This window comes from Pagrus major, chromosome 2 (assembly GCF_040436345.1).
Source record: "Pagrus major chromosome 2, Pma_NU_1.0".
In the NCBI taxonomy this organism is placed as follows: domain Eukaryota; kingdom Metazoa; phylum Chordata; class Actinopteri; order Spariformes; family Sparidae; genus Pagrus; species Pagrus major.
Window position 1 is genome coordinate 3,201,720 of NC_133216.1, and position 15,361 is coordinate 3,217,080.

General features: G+C 42.0%; 5 non-coding genes across 5 annotated transcripts; all 5 read right to left on the reverse strand.

Moving 5' to 3' along the window:
- Nucleotides 1-6,669: 6,669 nt before the first annotated feature.
- On the reverse strand, nt 6,670-6,860 carry LOC140992339 (U2 spliceosomal RNA). The gene has a single exon (XR_012178023.1). It is a non-coding gene; the product is annotated as a U2 spliceosomal RNA (small nuclear RNA).
- A 2,691-nt stretch (nt 6,861-9,551) lies between these two features.
- On the reverse strand, nt 9,552-9,715 carry LOC140992331 (U1 spliceosomal RNA). Its single transcript, XR_012178020.1, has one exon. It is a non-coding gene; the product is annotated as a U1 spliceosomal RNA (small nuclear RNA).
- Nucleotides 9,716-11,637: 1,922 nt separating this feature from the next.
- On the reverse strand, nt 11,638-11,828 carry LOC140992346 (U2 spliceosomal RNA). The gene has a single exon (XR_012178024.1). It is a non-coding gene; the product is annotated as a U2 spliceosomal RNA (small nuclear RNA).
- A 1,441-nt stretch (nt 11,829-13,269) lies between these two features.
- Nucleotides 13,270-13,433, reverse strand: LOC140992401 (U1 spliceosomal RNA). Its single transcript, XR_012178044.1, has one exon. It is a non-coding gene; the product is annotated as a U1 spliceosomal RNA (small nuclear RNA).
- A 1,737-nt stretch (nt 13,434-15,170) lies between these two features.
- On the reverse strand, nt 15,171-15,361 carry LOC140992355 (U2 spliceosomal RNA). The gene has a single exon (XR_012178028.1). It is a non-coding gene; the product is annotated as a U2 spliceosomal RNA (small nuclear RNA).

Sequence of the window (15,361 nt, forward strand, 5' to 3'; positions counted from 1 at the left end):
TCCAGTTTATCGGGCAAATGATCAGCTAGAAGGGACTTAATATGGTTGTTAATGAAACGAAAAGAATGAGGGTTAGATTCAGAGCGAGTAGGCTTTGTATGCGTGAGAAGGTTAAAAAAGACACAAGAGTGATCCGAGACCGGGACCTGAAAAATAGAAGGGGGGCCAGCGGTAATATCCTTTGTACAGACTAGATCCAAAGTATTACCGAGATTATGAGTGGGGCCAGTGACATGTTGGATGAAGTTGAGACTCGAAAGAAGATCCAGAAATTCCGTTGCTTTGGGATCCAAAACATCATTAATGTGAAAATTCAGGTCACCGAGCAGAACTATTTTGTCATATTTAATCAGAGCGGTAGATAAAAATTCAGAGAACTCTGTTAAAAAAAAAAAAAAAAAAAAAAAAACTTAGATGTCTGTTTTTTGTCTGGCCGCTTTAAATTTAGGTAAAAATTGTGGTTTATACTTAGTATTGTAAAGTGATTTTGGGAGAAAAGATCTCAACAGTTATATCAGTCGTATGTTTGCCTCTCAAATTAATTCTGTGTTCTCGAGTCCATCTGGGGCCAAAATGTACTTTGTCACTTGAGATGTGTGAGGAAAAGACACGTGGGAACAGACGTACGCAAAGGTTTTATAAATCTGCCGAAAAGACTGCGTGTGCATGTTTCCTGTTTTGTGTCCACAGATTTCTACACCTGAATACACAGACTTAAATACATTTGGCCCCACTGCATAGTGGATAACATTTACTCACAGGCCACTTAACATTAGGTTTTCCTGAGGTTGAACCCCTTTTTTGATTCAACAAGCTGCTGCAAACATCCCTCAGAGGATTTGGTCCACACTGACCTGGTAGCATCACAGGTTTTTGCAGTTTCTGTCAGCGATCGATGATTCGATTCTCCTGTTCGACCACATTCCAAGGTTGCACTTTTGTTCTGACATCTGATGACTGGAGGCATCTTCAGTGAACTCAACAACACGTATTTTAGATGACAAGGGACAAAGAACACCATTTATTTTAAGATACATGTCATTCAATGTTTATTACAAAACCATGACATGACATAAATGTACTGGATATGTACGATGCTGAAACTAAGGTGGCTACAACACAGTCCAAGCTCTACCTTCTTCCATTAACTGACTAATCTGAGCCCTAGTCTCCGGACTGATACTTGTGGTGGTACCGATTCCACCAGAACCAAAAAGGCAACCAGGAAAAAGCTCCCATAATGTATTTTCCCACGTTTCTCCACCACACAAGTGAAAACAACAAACTGGTTGGCCTCAAGCTGATTCAACCACTTCAGCCTACAAAGGGAACATAACTAACCGAGGTGTGGCCGTGGTCATCAATTACCTGTACCGGTCCTTCAACTAAAAACAATTGGGTTAGCAAACTCCGCAAATTGGGCACAAATGCTGTTACAAAAGTTTAACATCCACCAAACAAACATTTACCCAACAGGTTTGGATCTGAGTCAACCCCCCGTTTAGAAAAGGAAGGCGACCATGCAAGAGATTTTACATAAAAGTAGGGTAATTTATCAACTAAGGTCAACACAACTCATAGAAAAGACAATGGTGCAGGGTGGATGGCAGCTGTATGAAGGCAGAGAGTGAACACATCACGCCCAGGTGAGCTCAATCAGCTGACGACCCTCCTGGTTTCAGCTCAGAAGAAACGCCAGCTGATCACTGCAGCTATGACGGAGAAGCAGCATGTTGGTCATGTTTGGAAAGTACAACAGCAGAAGTTTCACGTGGCTGGTGGAAAATGAGGATATACAACACTGTGAGTATGGTTCACTCACCAGAAACAAAGTCTGTATTGTTTGTTTTGTGTTTTTTATTGGTAATAAAGTTTACACAACAAAGCAGTGCAGACAGAACAACAAGAGCAAAATAATGTAGTATAACAGCTATAATGATGGTAAAGTGATTCATAGTAGGGCTACACAGGGCCGCTGGAGAGTCAAGTAAGAGGAGCTGCCACCCCCAAAACCCCCAGCAGCACCACCAGGGGCCCAAGTGGAGACAGGCAGGGTGGGACAGCAGATTAATATCAGATATCCCCCCTTCAAGGTTTGTTTATTTTGGAGCTTTGGACCGCTCCTAGGCCCTAAGGAGGGTGCTGGCCCAATTTTGTTCTCTCCATATTGGACCAATCTCAGACCATTTAGGAGGGAGTCTGCCCGATGAGAAGTGAGCGCCTTTGTCCTGTTCCTTTTTTGTTTTATTCATATTATTGTAAGAGGCACATCCACATTAAGCTGCCCTCACCAGAGGTCCCCGCTGTGCTGTCGAAGGGCCAGAAGCCAGGATGAGGCCAAACGTCTGTATTGTTTGTTTTTTTTGTAGTAAATATCATGTTCTGTATTTTAGTATCCTTGATCACCACACCAATGAAAGACGGCAACCACACAGGAAAGGTTGAATCCAAGATAAAATGTGGCAGTAGTACAGCCTTCATAAGTGCCTTCAAGCTGACCCTCGAGCTGGGAGCGACCGCGAGAGGAAGATGGCTCTGGTGGTGTTTTGCTCCAATTAACAGTGGTTCATAATGAAGGAGGATGACATCACTTCAAAGATGCTGAAATGCTTTAGAGAATATATTCACACCTCACAGAAAGAGTTAGGTTGGAGAAAACTAAGGCAAACATTGAGAATGTACTTCAACGGTACAGAAATCTCTGCAGACAGTGACCCTCGAACACAAAAACACCACATCCAGCTCCTCCAAAGGGCTTTTTCAGGGGTTACTTGACCTTTTGAAAGACCTGCCTGATGTGGCTTCATCCCGACTGTGGTGCAAAGACTCGAGGGTCCAACACAGAAACATCTGGCACCAGTGAACTTCAGCAGCAGAGCTTCCAGACGAGGGACTGCCCACCAGTCAAACTTAAGTGCAGTATGACGTCACTCCATCTTTGGCGCAGACCAGACAACTCCAAGGTGAGACCAGTTCCTCTCAGTCTGAATGCCTAAAGATGAAGACATTACTGTCCTCTACTGATGAGTCAGTCTCACATCAGAGGCTCTTAGACTTCCCCATCAAAGATTTTAAAGAAGGGACTTAGCCCCCTCTAGAGGTGAAAAACAAGAACACATCAATGACTGCTTCTGTTTCTGTGACAAAGGAGCTGTTAGAAAATATCCACTAGATGTTTTTCTAACTCATGTGCTGACAATAATTTTACACAGATTTTTGATTCTTATATTTCTCATTGTCAGCTGCTATATTATTATATATCAGAATGTAAAGTCCTATCTACACCATGAATGCTTCTAATCAACTTGCTTGTTTGTACTGCTTCCTGTGTTTACATTTTGTTCTAATTTGATGCAGCTACACCGTTTTACACTTGAATTGTTTCTTTTTTAACCTAGTTGCTGGAGCATGAATATTTATTTAGAAATCTTAAAGCCTTTTTTTAATTTGTTAAATGTTGTTTTACAGGCCAGTGATTTAAAACAAGAACATTTATCATATAAGAAGAAAGAATACAAGTAACTTAGTAGCTAATAACTAGTTATATGGTGTGACTTTAGGCTTATATGACAGATAAATGGGATATTTGACTGCACTAAATAGCTGCTGCTGCATTTCAGTACATGGGAAAGAGTTCAAAAAGGGAGAAAAATAACCATTCATGGGATCAGAATTATCCTTATTACTAGTCACTTCATGTTTTTCCTCTGCATGTCAGAAATTCTGTGCACAGTTGAGTAAGTTGTTAAGTAAGTAAGTTAAGTAAGTAACTTGAGTATCACCGCTGTGAATAACACTGGTATTCTTACCTGGCATCTGCAAATATGAAGTAGTTTTAATGTCTTTCTCACACATTGTTTCAAGACCCCACTGGCTGGATGTGCTGGTTAGTTAGTGTGACAAACTTTGCACATTTAAGAAAGCCCCTTTTAACTGGCCTCATATTTTCTTCTACAGAGTGAAGTAGGTCAAAGAAAATGGAGTTCAAGGCAGCTTCTCATTCAGCAGGTGAGTCACAGGTGAAGGCAGGGATATTTGTGCTGCCTTCATCATTACCTCCTGTGTCCTTCACACTAAATCTAGTATTTAATAGTTTGTTTCCAGTGTGATTTAATAGTTGGTTCGTTTCTTTACATCGTCACTAAAAGACCCTTTCATACATATGTGTTTTGTTGAACCTACAAACGTACAGCTTTAGTACTTTTATCAAGGGTGAAGTCCCAAATCACTTTAACAGTTCAATGTTTTTCAGCTAAGAGACCTGGAGCAGATCCATTGTTGCCTGTCTTGTGTGTTCTGGACACAAGTGTGCCACATGACAGGCAACAATGTGTTTTAAAAGCGTCAAAGGAGGCCAAGGTATGCCAGTCATTCAAAAGAACATCCCAGATGTATGATGACAGCAGACTGGGGGATCCAGAGACGGCTTGTGAAGAAGGTAATATCACAACCAACATATGATCCATGTAGATGTGTTTGCACCTGAGCCATCCTGTGCTGTGCTGCAAGCACGCCAAGCTACTGCACAGTGCACTATACGCTTAATATTTGTAATAACCTTTCCAATGTGTAACTCTTCAGCTAAGAAGAGATGCCTCCTGATCACTGCAAAGCCCACAGAGAAGCAGTATCTCGGTCAGCTAACTGTTCCATTTGGGAAATATGGTGGCAAAAGTTTCAAGTGGCTGATCGAAAATGACGTTGGGTATCTCAAATTGTGAGTTTGCATCACTAAACAGAATCAAACATTGTTGTTTTAAGTTAGCTTTAAGTTGTTTTTCTTAAATAACATGTTCTGTATTTTAGTCTCCTCGATCGCCACGTCAAGGAGAGCCGCCACCCAGACAGGAAAGGTGGAATGCAGGATGTGTGGGTGAAGGATTACCTCCTGAAGTACATCCAGATGTTCCCTGCAGTCTCCTGCCACCTGGAACTAAATGTTGACAGGGCCATTTATGGGTAGGGCCGCTTCAGGTCCTTCACGTTCCAGGAGATGTGGCAGTGGTACAGCCTGCACAAGTGCCTTCAAGCTGATCCTCAAGCTCGAAGTGACCACGAAAGGAAGATGTCTCAGGAGGCTTTCTGCTCCATTAGACAGTGGCTCGTCATGAAAGAGGATGACATCTCTTCCAAGTCACTGAAGCGCTTCAGGCAGTATATACTAAACAAAGAAAAAGAGGTAGGTCAAGGCTCCTTAAGTAAAAAGCAGGCTGCAGTTCATAAGACAAACCTCAAGCCTGTAATCAAACTGCACTTTACAGAAGTCTCCCCAAAAAGTGGCCCCTCCAGCAGCAACTGCCACATCCAGCTCCTCGGGGTCCCGTGGTGACGACAGCCGGGCAGATGATGCTCTGCTGGCTGATGCACTCGCCGCTTTTGAAAGTCAAGGTATATCATTTATCTCCTTGGATTAATATTACTGCATGGACCTCATTAATGCAGAATCTGTATCTAATAAACCAGCTGCAGACTAACACTGAGGATTGTTCCACAGTTCTGTCCTTTAGCTGCTTTGACAGATTTTTGTCCTCATGGCTGCATAAGGTTTTGTCCTGATTTCCTTTCAGGGGACACTGACCTGACTACTGATGCTGCCTCCCAACCAGACCCTCCACACCACCACAAAGACCTCTACACCACCCTCCTAAGCCAGCTCAACAAACCAGGCGGGATCACAAGTAAGTCAGATTTGAGTTGTCTTTTTGTTTCATTGTGTAAAAATATGAATGCTCTGTCAGATGTAGCAAATGGATCATTTCCATCTGCCAGCCCTAATAAGGAAAACATAATACAACAGGAGCGCACACTGTAATAGGAATGAGGGAGCTTTCTTAGAAGACTTAAACCGAGTCAAAGAAACTTCATCCTGACTGGGGTGCAAAGGCTCGAGGGTCGCCACAGAAGCATCAGGTGACTAAAATGTATCAGCGTGAGCAGCAGAGAGTGATGGTCGACGACCCCGAAGTCAGCAAACTCGGGATTCCCATCCTGAAAATAAACTCCCAGGTGTGTTGCTGAGTTTATCAGGAGACAGGAAGCCAAGAATGTGACGGATCAAGGTTCGTCTGTCCTCCATTGTCATCAGAGTGTTGCCAGCACTAACCAACCCCCAGCAGCAGAGCTTCCAGATGACAGACCTCATACCACTCGACCGAAAGTGCAGTATCAGATCACTCCATCTTTGGTAGGGACGAGAAAACTCAAGCACAGGCTCAGGCGCGCCACAACCGGGGGCAGGTGGCAGATGGTGAGATGCCCTGGGAGTGCATAACGGACCTGACCGGGAGGACCTCATGAGCCACAATCCAGGACAGATCTCGTAGTCTGTTGGGGTGAACGGGATGGTTCACGTTGCGCCAAAATGTTGGATTTACTGCCTTCTGCAGAAGAGAGAGAAGAGAGCGGTGGTTAGTTAAAAGTGCCAGCTCCTCCTGTTCCAAGTTACAATCTATTAAAAACTTGCATATAAAATCATGGGCTGTGGGCAGTTTAATAGACACAGGTGCTCTAAGATCAATAGGTAAAACGTAAGTGTTCTGAGGCACGACCCTGTCCAGAATTGTGCCGTGGTGGATGTCTTGTGATCTCTGGATGGGGCTGTGGCGTATGGACTCCCACAGACAATATATAAAAAAAGGATCAGTGACAGATTTGCTTTCAACATTGAGAGGGGGGTGCACCGGTCCTGGAAGTACTGCAATACCAGGTCGATGCGTGGAGTGGACGGAGCAAGCCCCTATTCCATCTCCCTATTCCAAAAATCAATTTAATATATGGTCCCCGGGTAGGGGACGTATCAGATATTAAACTGATAAGAACAGATACTACACTTGATCTTAGCCAAAAGGCCGAGAAGCGATACTGAACAACTGACAGAGGAGAGGTAGTGACTCTTTACACTGTCAGTCTACTTCATGGGTTGGGACTTAAACAGAACAAGAGCCTGTAGAAGAGTGTGTGAATCTACAGGAACTTAATACAGAAATTACAGTTTTATACGTAGGCTGACAAAGACCATTTACATTTGAATTTTTTGCATTTTTTAATTGATAAATAACATATTTCCCATGATGCAGTGCTGTATCCTCACACCACATGCTGACCTAAACCACCAGTTTTAACCATTTAACCACCAACAAATGAGCAACAGCCTAACAGCACGCTCAAATGAGCCAAAGCTAAATCACACTGCACTGAGATGTTGTTTATCTACATTTAAAAATCAGAGGAGAGAATGAAAACACCAAAGTTACATGTTTTACCCCCTCACATTACAACCACTTCCTGTTTCTTTGTTCCCGTTTCTTGTTCCCTGCTTGTGGGCAACTGACTTTCCTGCTACTGCCACCTATTGGTCTGGACTGTGAACAGCAGCAGGGCTCCACAGAGGGTTGTGTGACTGCAGGTTTGTGTTCCAACAACCAAACAACACACCTGATAATCAACTGTTTGAAGATGGGGATCAGTTGATTGAGTGAGTGAGGGCTGGAATGGAGGAGGACTGATGCTGGAGCATCAGAGGCTTCAGAGTAGGACTCGACGATATATTGTTATTGTATAGGCCTGTCACGATAACAAATTTTGCTGGACGATAAATTGTCCTAGAAATTATTGCGATAAACGATAATTTTGTCGCTTTGAGACCATTTTTCAACTAATATAATGATAATGGCAAAATAATGCAAGTACACTTTCAAAGATCAATAAACCTTTATTTCTAAAGAATATTTAACATTGGAATGTGAAGAAGACATTTTAAATATCCAAAATAAATAAAGATGGAGGTTGTGGCCAAAGAAATTGAGCCATGGCCAGCCAAGATTCCTTATTGCAGCAACAATGTTAGCACCATTGTCTGTAGTGAATTGGAGGCGTGACGGTACACGTCATGATGATGACGTATATGTTTTTTTTCAAGGTGTTTCCCCGGTGTTTACCTGTTAATCTAAACATGTACCAGCTGTCTGTTTATAATCATATGGATGCAGTTATAATGTGTTGTGATTGAGATCCTGACTCACCAAACATCCTGGAAAGTGACAAAGTTACGTTTTTCTATAATTTACATAATAACATAATCGCCATCAGTAAACTGGACGCTGTCTGACTATTTCACTCGCGGGGTTCACGAAGTTCACTAAGTCTTGGTCGGGAGGGCTGACCGTCGCGGGTAACACTTGGTGAGTTAAAGTTTTTTGCCGGGGACAGACGCTGTTTTTCGGCCAGAACTGTGACGAAGAGTCGGTTGGACCGGCAGGCTGACAGACACTTATCCACGAATAACTGCGGTATTTTTTTCCTCATAAGTTGCCAAAGACACGACCAGTTACTACGTTACTGTTGTTTGGTCTTGAACGTTGCTTTGTGGGACATTTATCTTTATTTTGTTGAGTGAAGGATCTGTACAGTTATCAGACACCAACACCATCAGATCGACACACCCTCGCTCCGTGCCGCCAGCTCTGTTCGCCAATACTGCGCCTCTGATACATCCGGAGGCGCAGCGAAATTTCACCCCTCGCCACATCTGAAACTTTCACACAAAGGCGGATGCGGAGAATTGGCGCAGGATCCCCGCATGCAAACGGCAGTGTGAATGGGGCTAGTGACTGACATCAGGAAAACAAACAAGCATGCAAATGGAAATTATCGAGGCCGGCAAAATTATCAAGCTCATTTTAATTTATCGTACGATTAATTGATTTATTGATTATGGTGACAGGCCTATTATTGTATCTATATCTAGATATGAACATGTGACTTTTCAGCACAGGTGGCAACATCGTAACTTGTCAGCGCTCCTGTCTGAAGCCAGCAATGGTTGATAAACTCGTCTTCCTAGCAAAAAATACTGCATTTATTTTGTACAGTGTATGCTGATTTTGGAATTCAACATGTTCTGCATCTGTTTGTACCCTTATTTGTGTAGGAAAGTTTACAATAAGTTAAAAAAGAGTTTACAATGAAGAGTTTACAATAAGTCCTATACATCTGTGAAGCACTGTGTCAAAGCAGAGCACAGCAAAATACAATTTGTTCATTTTTTATTGATTTTGATGCAGCTAAAGACTTCATTTTCACTTTTGTTACATTTAAAATATTGTTGAAGCATTGTTGCGGTAGAGGTTGCAGAAAAATGTTTGATTTTAATCAGACAGTAATTGGTCTGTTGTAATCAATAAAATATTTTGTTAACTGCATTTACTATGTACATTTGGTATTATGATAGCAATTTTTGTTTTTTTTATTTGCTTAATTTCCACTGTTGCTACACTTTATAATAATAATAATAATAATAATAACAACTTTTCTATTCATACCAGAGCTGTTGACTGATTTCACATTGAGTATGACTGACTAAATATCTGAGAGGCTATATTAACATTATCACAGGAACTTCTGCTGTAATTTATGCAGTGGTACGCTATTTATATAATATAGACTTTGCTGTTTAAGATGATGAGCTTTACAATGAGCATGTGAGACTTTAATGTAGTGACATTTCTTAATGCAGCTGTCATTTATACTTGCATTTTCTTTTGACATGTTATCAGGGGAGAGCGCGAACGCAGTCCCCCACTACCAGAAATTATGCAGTCGAGATTCCCACATTTGGGGAATTCGCAGGGGTCAGCACAACCGGAGTGCAATGGCTGAGCCTCGCCCTGGGTGAACCACCTTCTTGATCATGGTATCTCCCCTGCCAGGTAAGTATGAGTTGTACAGCTCAGAGGCAGGGACCTCTTTCACACACATACCATGTTGATGGATGGTGCAATCTATACTATCTAGAAATTACCAGAACCAGAGGTCATAAAAAAAGGGTGTGTATATCTGCAGGACCTTCGTACAGAAAATACAGTTTTGTACTGAGGCTGACAATGATTATTTACATTTTACTTGATAAATAATGGTTGTATTTCCCATCATGCAATGCTGTTTTCCCACACCACATGCTAACCTAAAATCTCAAATTGTATCTATTTTACCTCCAACAAATGAGCAACAGCAAAACAGCACATTCAAATGAGCCCAAACTAAAATCATACTGCAATGAGATGTTTGATTTAAATGTAAAATACAGAGAAAAGGATAAAAAGACACAAAACACATGTTCCCCCACCCCCCTCACATTCGAACCACTTCCTGTTTCTTTGTTCCCGTTTCTTGTTCACTGCTGGTGGGCAACTGACCCTCCTGGTACTGCCACCTATTGTACTGACCAAATTTCTCTTCAAGCATGACACAGAGCTGAGAGCTGGCTACAACTACACTGCCAAGCCTAAGATATGGTCATGTTGTTTTTCAAGAATATTAGCATGTCTCGATGACGTATGCTAATAAATGCAGATCTGTATCTAATACAACAAGCTGCAGACTAACACTGAGGATGGTTCGTTCCACAGTTCTGTCTTTTAGCTGCTTTGACACAGATTATTGTCCTCGTGGCTGCATAAGCTTTTCTCCTGATTTCCTTTCAGGGGGCACTGACCTGACCCCCTACAGATGCAGCCTCCCAATCAGACCCTCCACAGCTGTCACAGACAACCTCTTTCACTGTCACCTGGATGCTCACAGTTTATTGATTACACTGACCATATCAACATTAGGGGTAATACTAACACACTAATCTTTTTAAAGGCTCCTCCGTCAGCTCCCGTTGGTCAACAAGGGACGACATCTGATGTGACTGGTGCAGCGCTGCCTGCAAGCGAAAGCATTGTGACTGAGGCAGCAGTAGCTGCTCCACCTGAGGTAATACATGCGGCTTAATGAAGGAAAAGCTTTACAGTCAGAGCACTTACTGGTTGGTAGATAAAGGTCTTGTTTTTGTTATACTACCAGGTGACATGTGAGGGGTGGCTTAAAAATTGTGGGAGTCTGGTCCTAATGGGCTCCTCAAAGCAGAAGTCAGGTGGCTAAGTGTCTCTCACACACATATCATGCAGATTTAATGGTGCTGATAATCTATAAATTACCAGAACAAGAGGTTTTAGAAGGCTGTGTGAATCTGCAAGAACTAAAATACAGTTTTGTACTTAAGCTGGCAAATATTATTTATGTTTTATTCTGTAAGGGATTTTATTGCAGGACTGTTGTATTAGATTGCATTAGCTTCAGCTAGGTTAACCTAATAAACTCAAAATATTGTACATCCCTTTGTTCACACATATACAGTGTTTCTCAGGCTATGAAACAGCACTAGAAAACCATGCAGTCAGGAGTTTCACTTTTGATGAATGTGAACCACAGAGCAATGAAACCTAACACAGATTCAATATAGTCAGTCACTATGAGGAATATATAAATGGATATCTTCACATTTTTGGCAAATAACTCAACAGTTACTCAAATTCATTTAACAATTGCATGCATTTCACATGTTACTACGTTGCATTGGACGGGTCTGACTGCAGTCAGATTTTTTGGCCACCAAATGGTGGCCTGGGCTCAGCAGGAAAGCCCCGCTGCTGCATTTTTCTGCTTTGCAACCTTTTGTTTTCAAGAAGATGAGTCTAGACAATGCAGCTTAGAACAACATCATAGTGTCAAGCCTGTACAGCAAATAATTGTGATATGACATGGCACCTGAAGTGCCTACATTCTACCATGATAGATTTGCTTTCAACATTGAGAGGGGGGTGCACCGGTCCTGGAAGTACTGCAATACCAGGTCGATGCGTGGAGTGGACGGAGCAAGCCCCTATTCCATCTCCCTATTCCAAAAATCAATTTAATATATGGTCCCCGGGTAGGGGACGTATCAGATATTAAACTGATAAGAACAGATACTACACTTGATCTTAGCCAAAAGGCCGAGAAGCGATACTGAACAACTGACAGAGGAGAGGTAGTGACTCTTTACACTGTCAGTCTACTTCATGGGTTGGGACTTAAACAGAACAAGAGCCTGTAGAAGAGTGTGTGAATCTACAGAAACTTAATAAAGAAATTACAGTTTTACACTAAGGCTGACAAAGACTATTTACACTTTTAATTGATAAATAACATATTTCCCATGATGCAATGCTCTATCCCCACACCACATGCTGACCTAAACCACCAGTTTTAACCGTTTAACCACCAACAAATGAGCAACAGCCTAACAGCATGCTCAAATGAGCCAAAGCTAAATCACACTGCACTGACATGTTGTTTATCTACATTTAAAAATCAGAGGAGAGAATGAAAACACCAAAGTTACACGTTTTACCCCCTCACATTAAAACCACTTCCTGTTTCTTTGTTCCCGTTTCTTGTTCCCTGCTTGTGGCAACTGACTTTCCTGCTACTGCCACCTATTGGTCTGGACTGTGAACAGCAGCAGGGCTCCACAGAGGGTTGTGTGACTGCAGGTTTGTGTTCCAACAACCAAACAGCACACCTGATAATCAACTGTTTGAAGATGGGGATCAGTTGACTGAGTGAGGGAGGGCTGGAATGGAGGAGGACTGACGCTGGAGCATCAGAGGCTTCAGAGTAGGAATCGACGATATATTGTTATTGTATCTATATCTAGATGTGAACATGCGACTTTTCAGCACAGGTGGCAACATCGTAACTTGTCAGCGGTCCTGTCTGAAGCCAGCAATGGTTGATAAACTCGTCTTCCTAGCAAAAAATACTGCCTTTATTTTGTACAGTGTTTGCTGATTTAGGAATTCAACATGTTCTGCATCTGTTTGTAGCCTTATTTGTGTAGGAAAGTTTACAATAAGTTAAAAAAGTTTACAATGAAGAGTTTACAGTAAGTGCTGTTTACAATAAGTGCTATACATCTGTGAAGCACTGTGTCAAAGCAGAGCACAGTAAAATACAATGTCCATTTTTATTTATTTTGATGCAGCAAAAGACTTCATTTTCACTTTTGTTACATTAAAATATTGTTGCGGTAGAGGTTGCAGAAGAATGTTTGATTTTAATCAGACAGTAATTGGTCCGTTGTGATCAATAAAATATTTTATTAACTGCATTTACTATGTACATTTGCTATTATGATGGCAATTTGTTTTTTTATTTGCTTAATTTTCACTGTTGCTACACTTTATAATATAATTGTTCTAACAGAGCTATTGACTGATTTCACATTCAGAGTATGATTTATTTAATATGTGAGAGGCTATAATTTATGCAGTGGTACGCTATTTATATAATATAGACTTTGCTGTTTAAGATGATGAGCTTTACAATGAGCATATGAGACTTTGATGTAGTGACATTTCTTAATACAGCTGTCAGTTATACTTGAATTTTCTTTTGACACGTTATCAGGGGAGAGCGCGAACGCAGTCCCCCACTACCAGAAATTATGCAGTCGAGATTCCCACATTTGGGGAATTCGCAGGGGTCAGCACAACCGGAGTGCAATGGCTGAGCCTCGCCCTGGGTGAACCACCTTCTTGATCATGGTATCTCCCCTGCCAGGTAAGTATGAGTTGTACAGCTCAGAGGCAGGGACCTCTTTCACACACATACCATGTTGATGGATGGTGCAATCTATACTATCTAGAAATTACCAGAACCAGAGGTCATAAAAAAAGGGTGTGTATATCTGCAGGACCTTCATACAGAAAATACAGTTTTGTACTGAGGCTGACAATGATTATTTACATTTTACTTGATAACTAATGGTTGTACTTCCCATCATGCAATGCTGTTTTCCCACACCACACATTAACCTAAAACCTCACATTGTATCTATTTTTCCTCCAACAAATGAGCAACAGCACATTTGAGCCTTACAAAAGAGCCTTAGTTTAAATAATACTGCTATGAGATGTTTGATTTACATTTAAAATTCAGAGAAAATAATAAAAGACACAAATCACATGTTCCCCCACCCCCGTCACATTACAACCACTTCCTGTTTCTTTGTTCACTGCTAGTGTCAACTGACCCTCCTGATACTGCCACCTATTTGTCTGGAGGGTGAACGACAGCAGGGGTGTGTGGCTGCAGGTCTTTATTCAAACAAATCAAGAGCAAATCTGATTAATAAACCATTTCAAGACTAAGTTCAATCGATTAAGTAAGTTTAGCCTGGTGTGCTCCTGATTGGTTGGAAGGAATACCTGCAGCCAAATGGCCTTTTATGGAATAGTTTGGACGTGCCTGATGTATTAGTATAATACACAAACATTATAACCTTCATGAAGGGAGGTTTCATTTCAGGACTGTTGCATTAGATTGCATTAGTTTAAGCTAGATGAACTAGTATACACTTAAATGATTGTCTATATCTATTAGGCTTTCCACCGATCTAATCGGCTATATCAGATCGGCCGATATTTTGCATTTTATGCAATTTGTGAGATCGGCTGTAATGTCTTAATTCGCCGATCCAATCAATGACGTCATTGTCGTGCTGAAACTCCCCGCAGATGCTCCCGTTGCATAGATTGCAGACGGCCTGTGTCCCACCCATCCCACCCACTCCGAAGAAGCTCCACACCACCGACATGCCTGCCCGAACCCGACAGCTAGTTTTGAGCCCTGTCACGATGCGACGGACAATAAAGTTTTTTGAATCTTGAATCATTAGCTGTCGGATTCAAACAAACACGCCAGCGGTGCGGGACCCTCCCCAAAGCGAATGAGACAGACACAACCCAAACCACCCGCAATCCGTCAACACTAGAGTACCTCACGGGGGAGCATCTGCAAAATGCCCCAACACGACAAACGTCATCAGGCACCTGGATTCAAGACACAGAGCGTGGAAAAAGAAAAGCAAACTACTTTAGACAGTAGCTACCCGTCCGTATAGCCGTGACAGTGAGAGGGCAAGGGGTGACACAAGGAAACTTATGGAGTTTATCATGCTGGCCGACCTGCCATTTAATATTGTAGAGAACCCCGCATTTCAACGCTGATAGAATCCAATCAATCACTACAAGGACTTAATAAATGGATATTTCACATTGTCGTCAAATGTGGAAGGGGCAGTTGCATTCATATAACATGACACCACTCTGCAGAGGACGGGTCTGATTGCAATCTACATTTTTGGCCACTAGATGGTGCACTGAGCTTGAAGGCAAAGCCCCACTGCAGCTGCAATATCACTAGACTGCTGGAGGAATATTAACACAGCAGCATTCACAATAAGGTAAATAACAACAGCTAATCACTGTAATATAACGAAAGTGTATTATTTTTAGACATTGAGAGGGGGGTGCACCGGTCCTGGAAGTACTGCAATACCAGGTCGATGCGTGGAGTGGACGGAGCAAGCCCCTATTCCATCTCCCTGCTCCAAAAATCAATTTAATATATGGTCCCCGGGTAGGGGACGTATCAGATATTAAACTGATAAGAACAGATACTACACTTGATCTTAGCCAAAAGGCCGAGAAGCGAT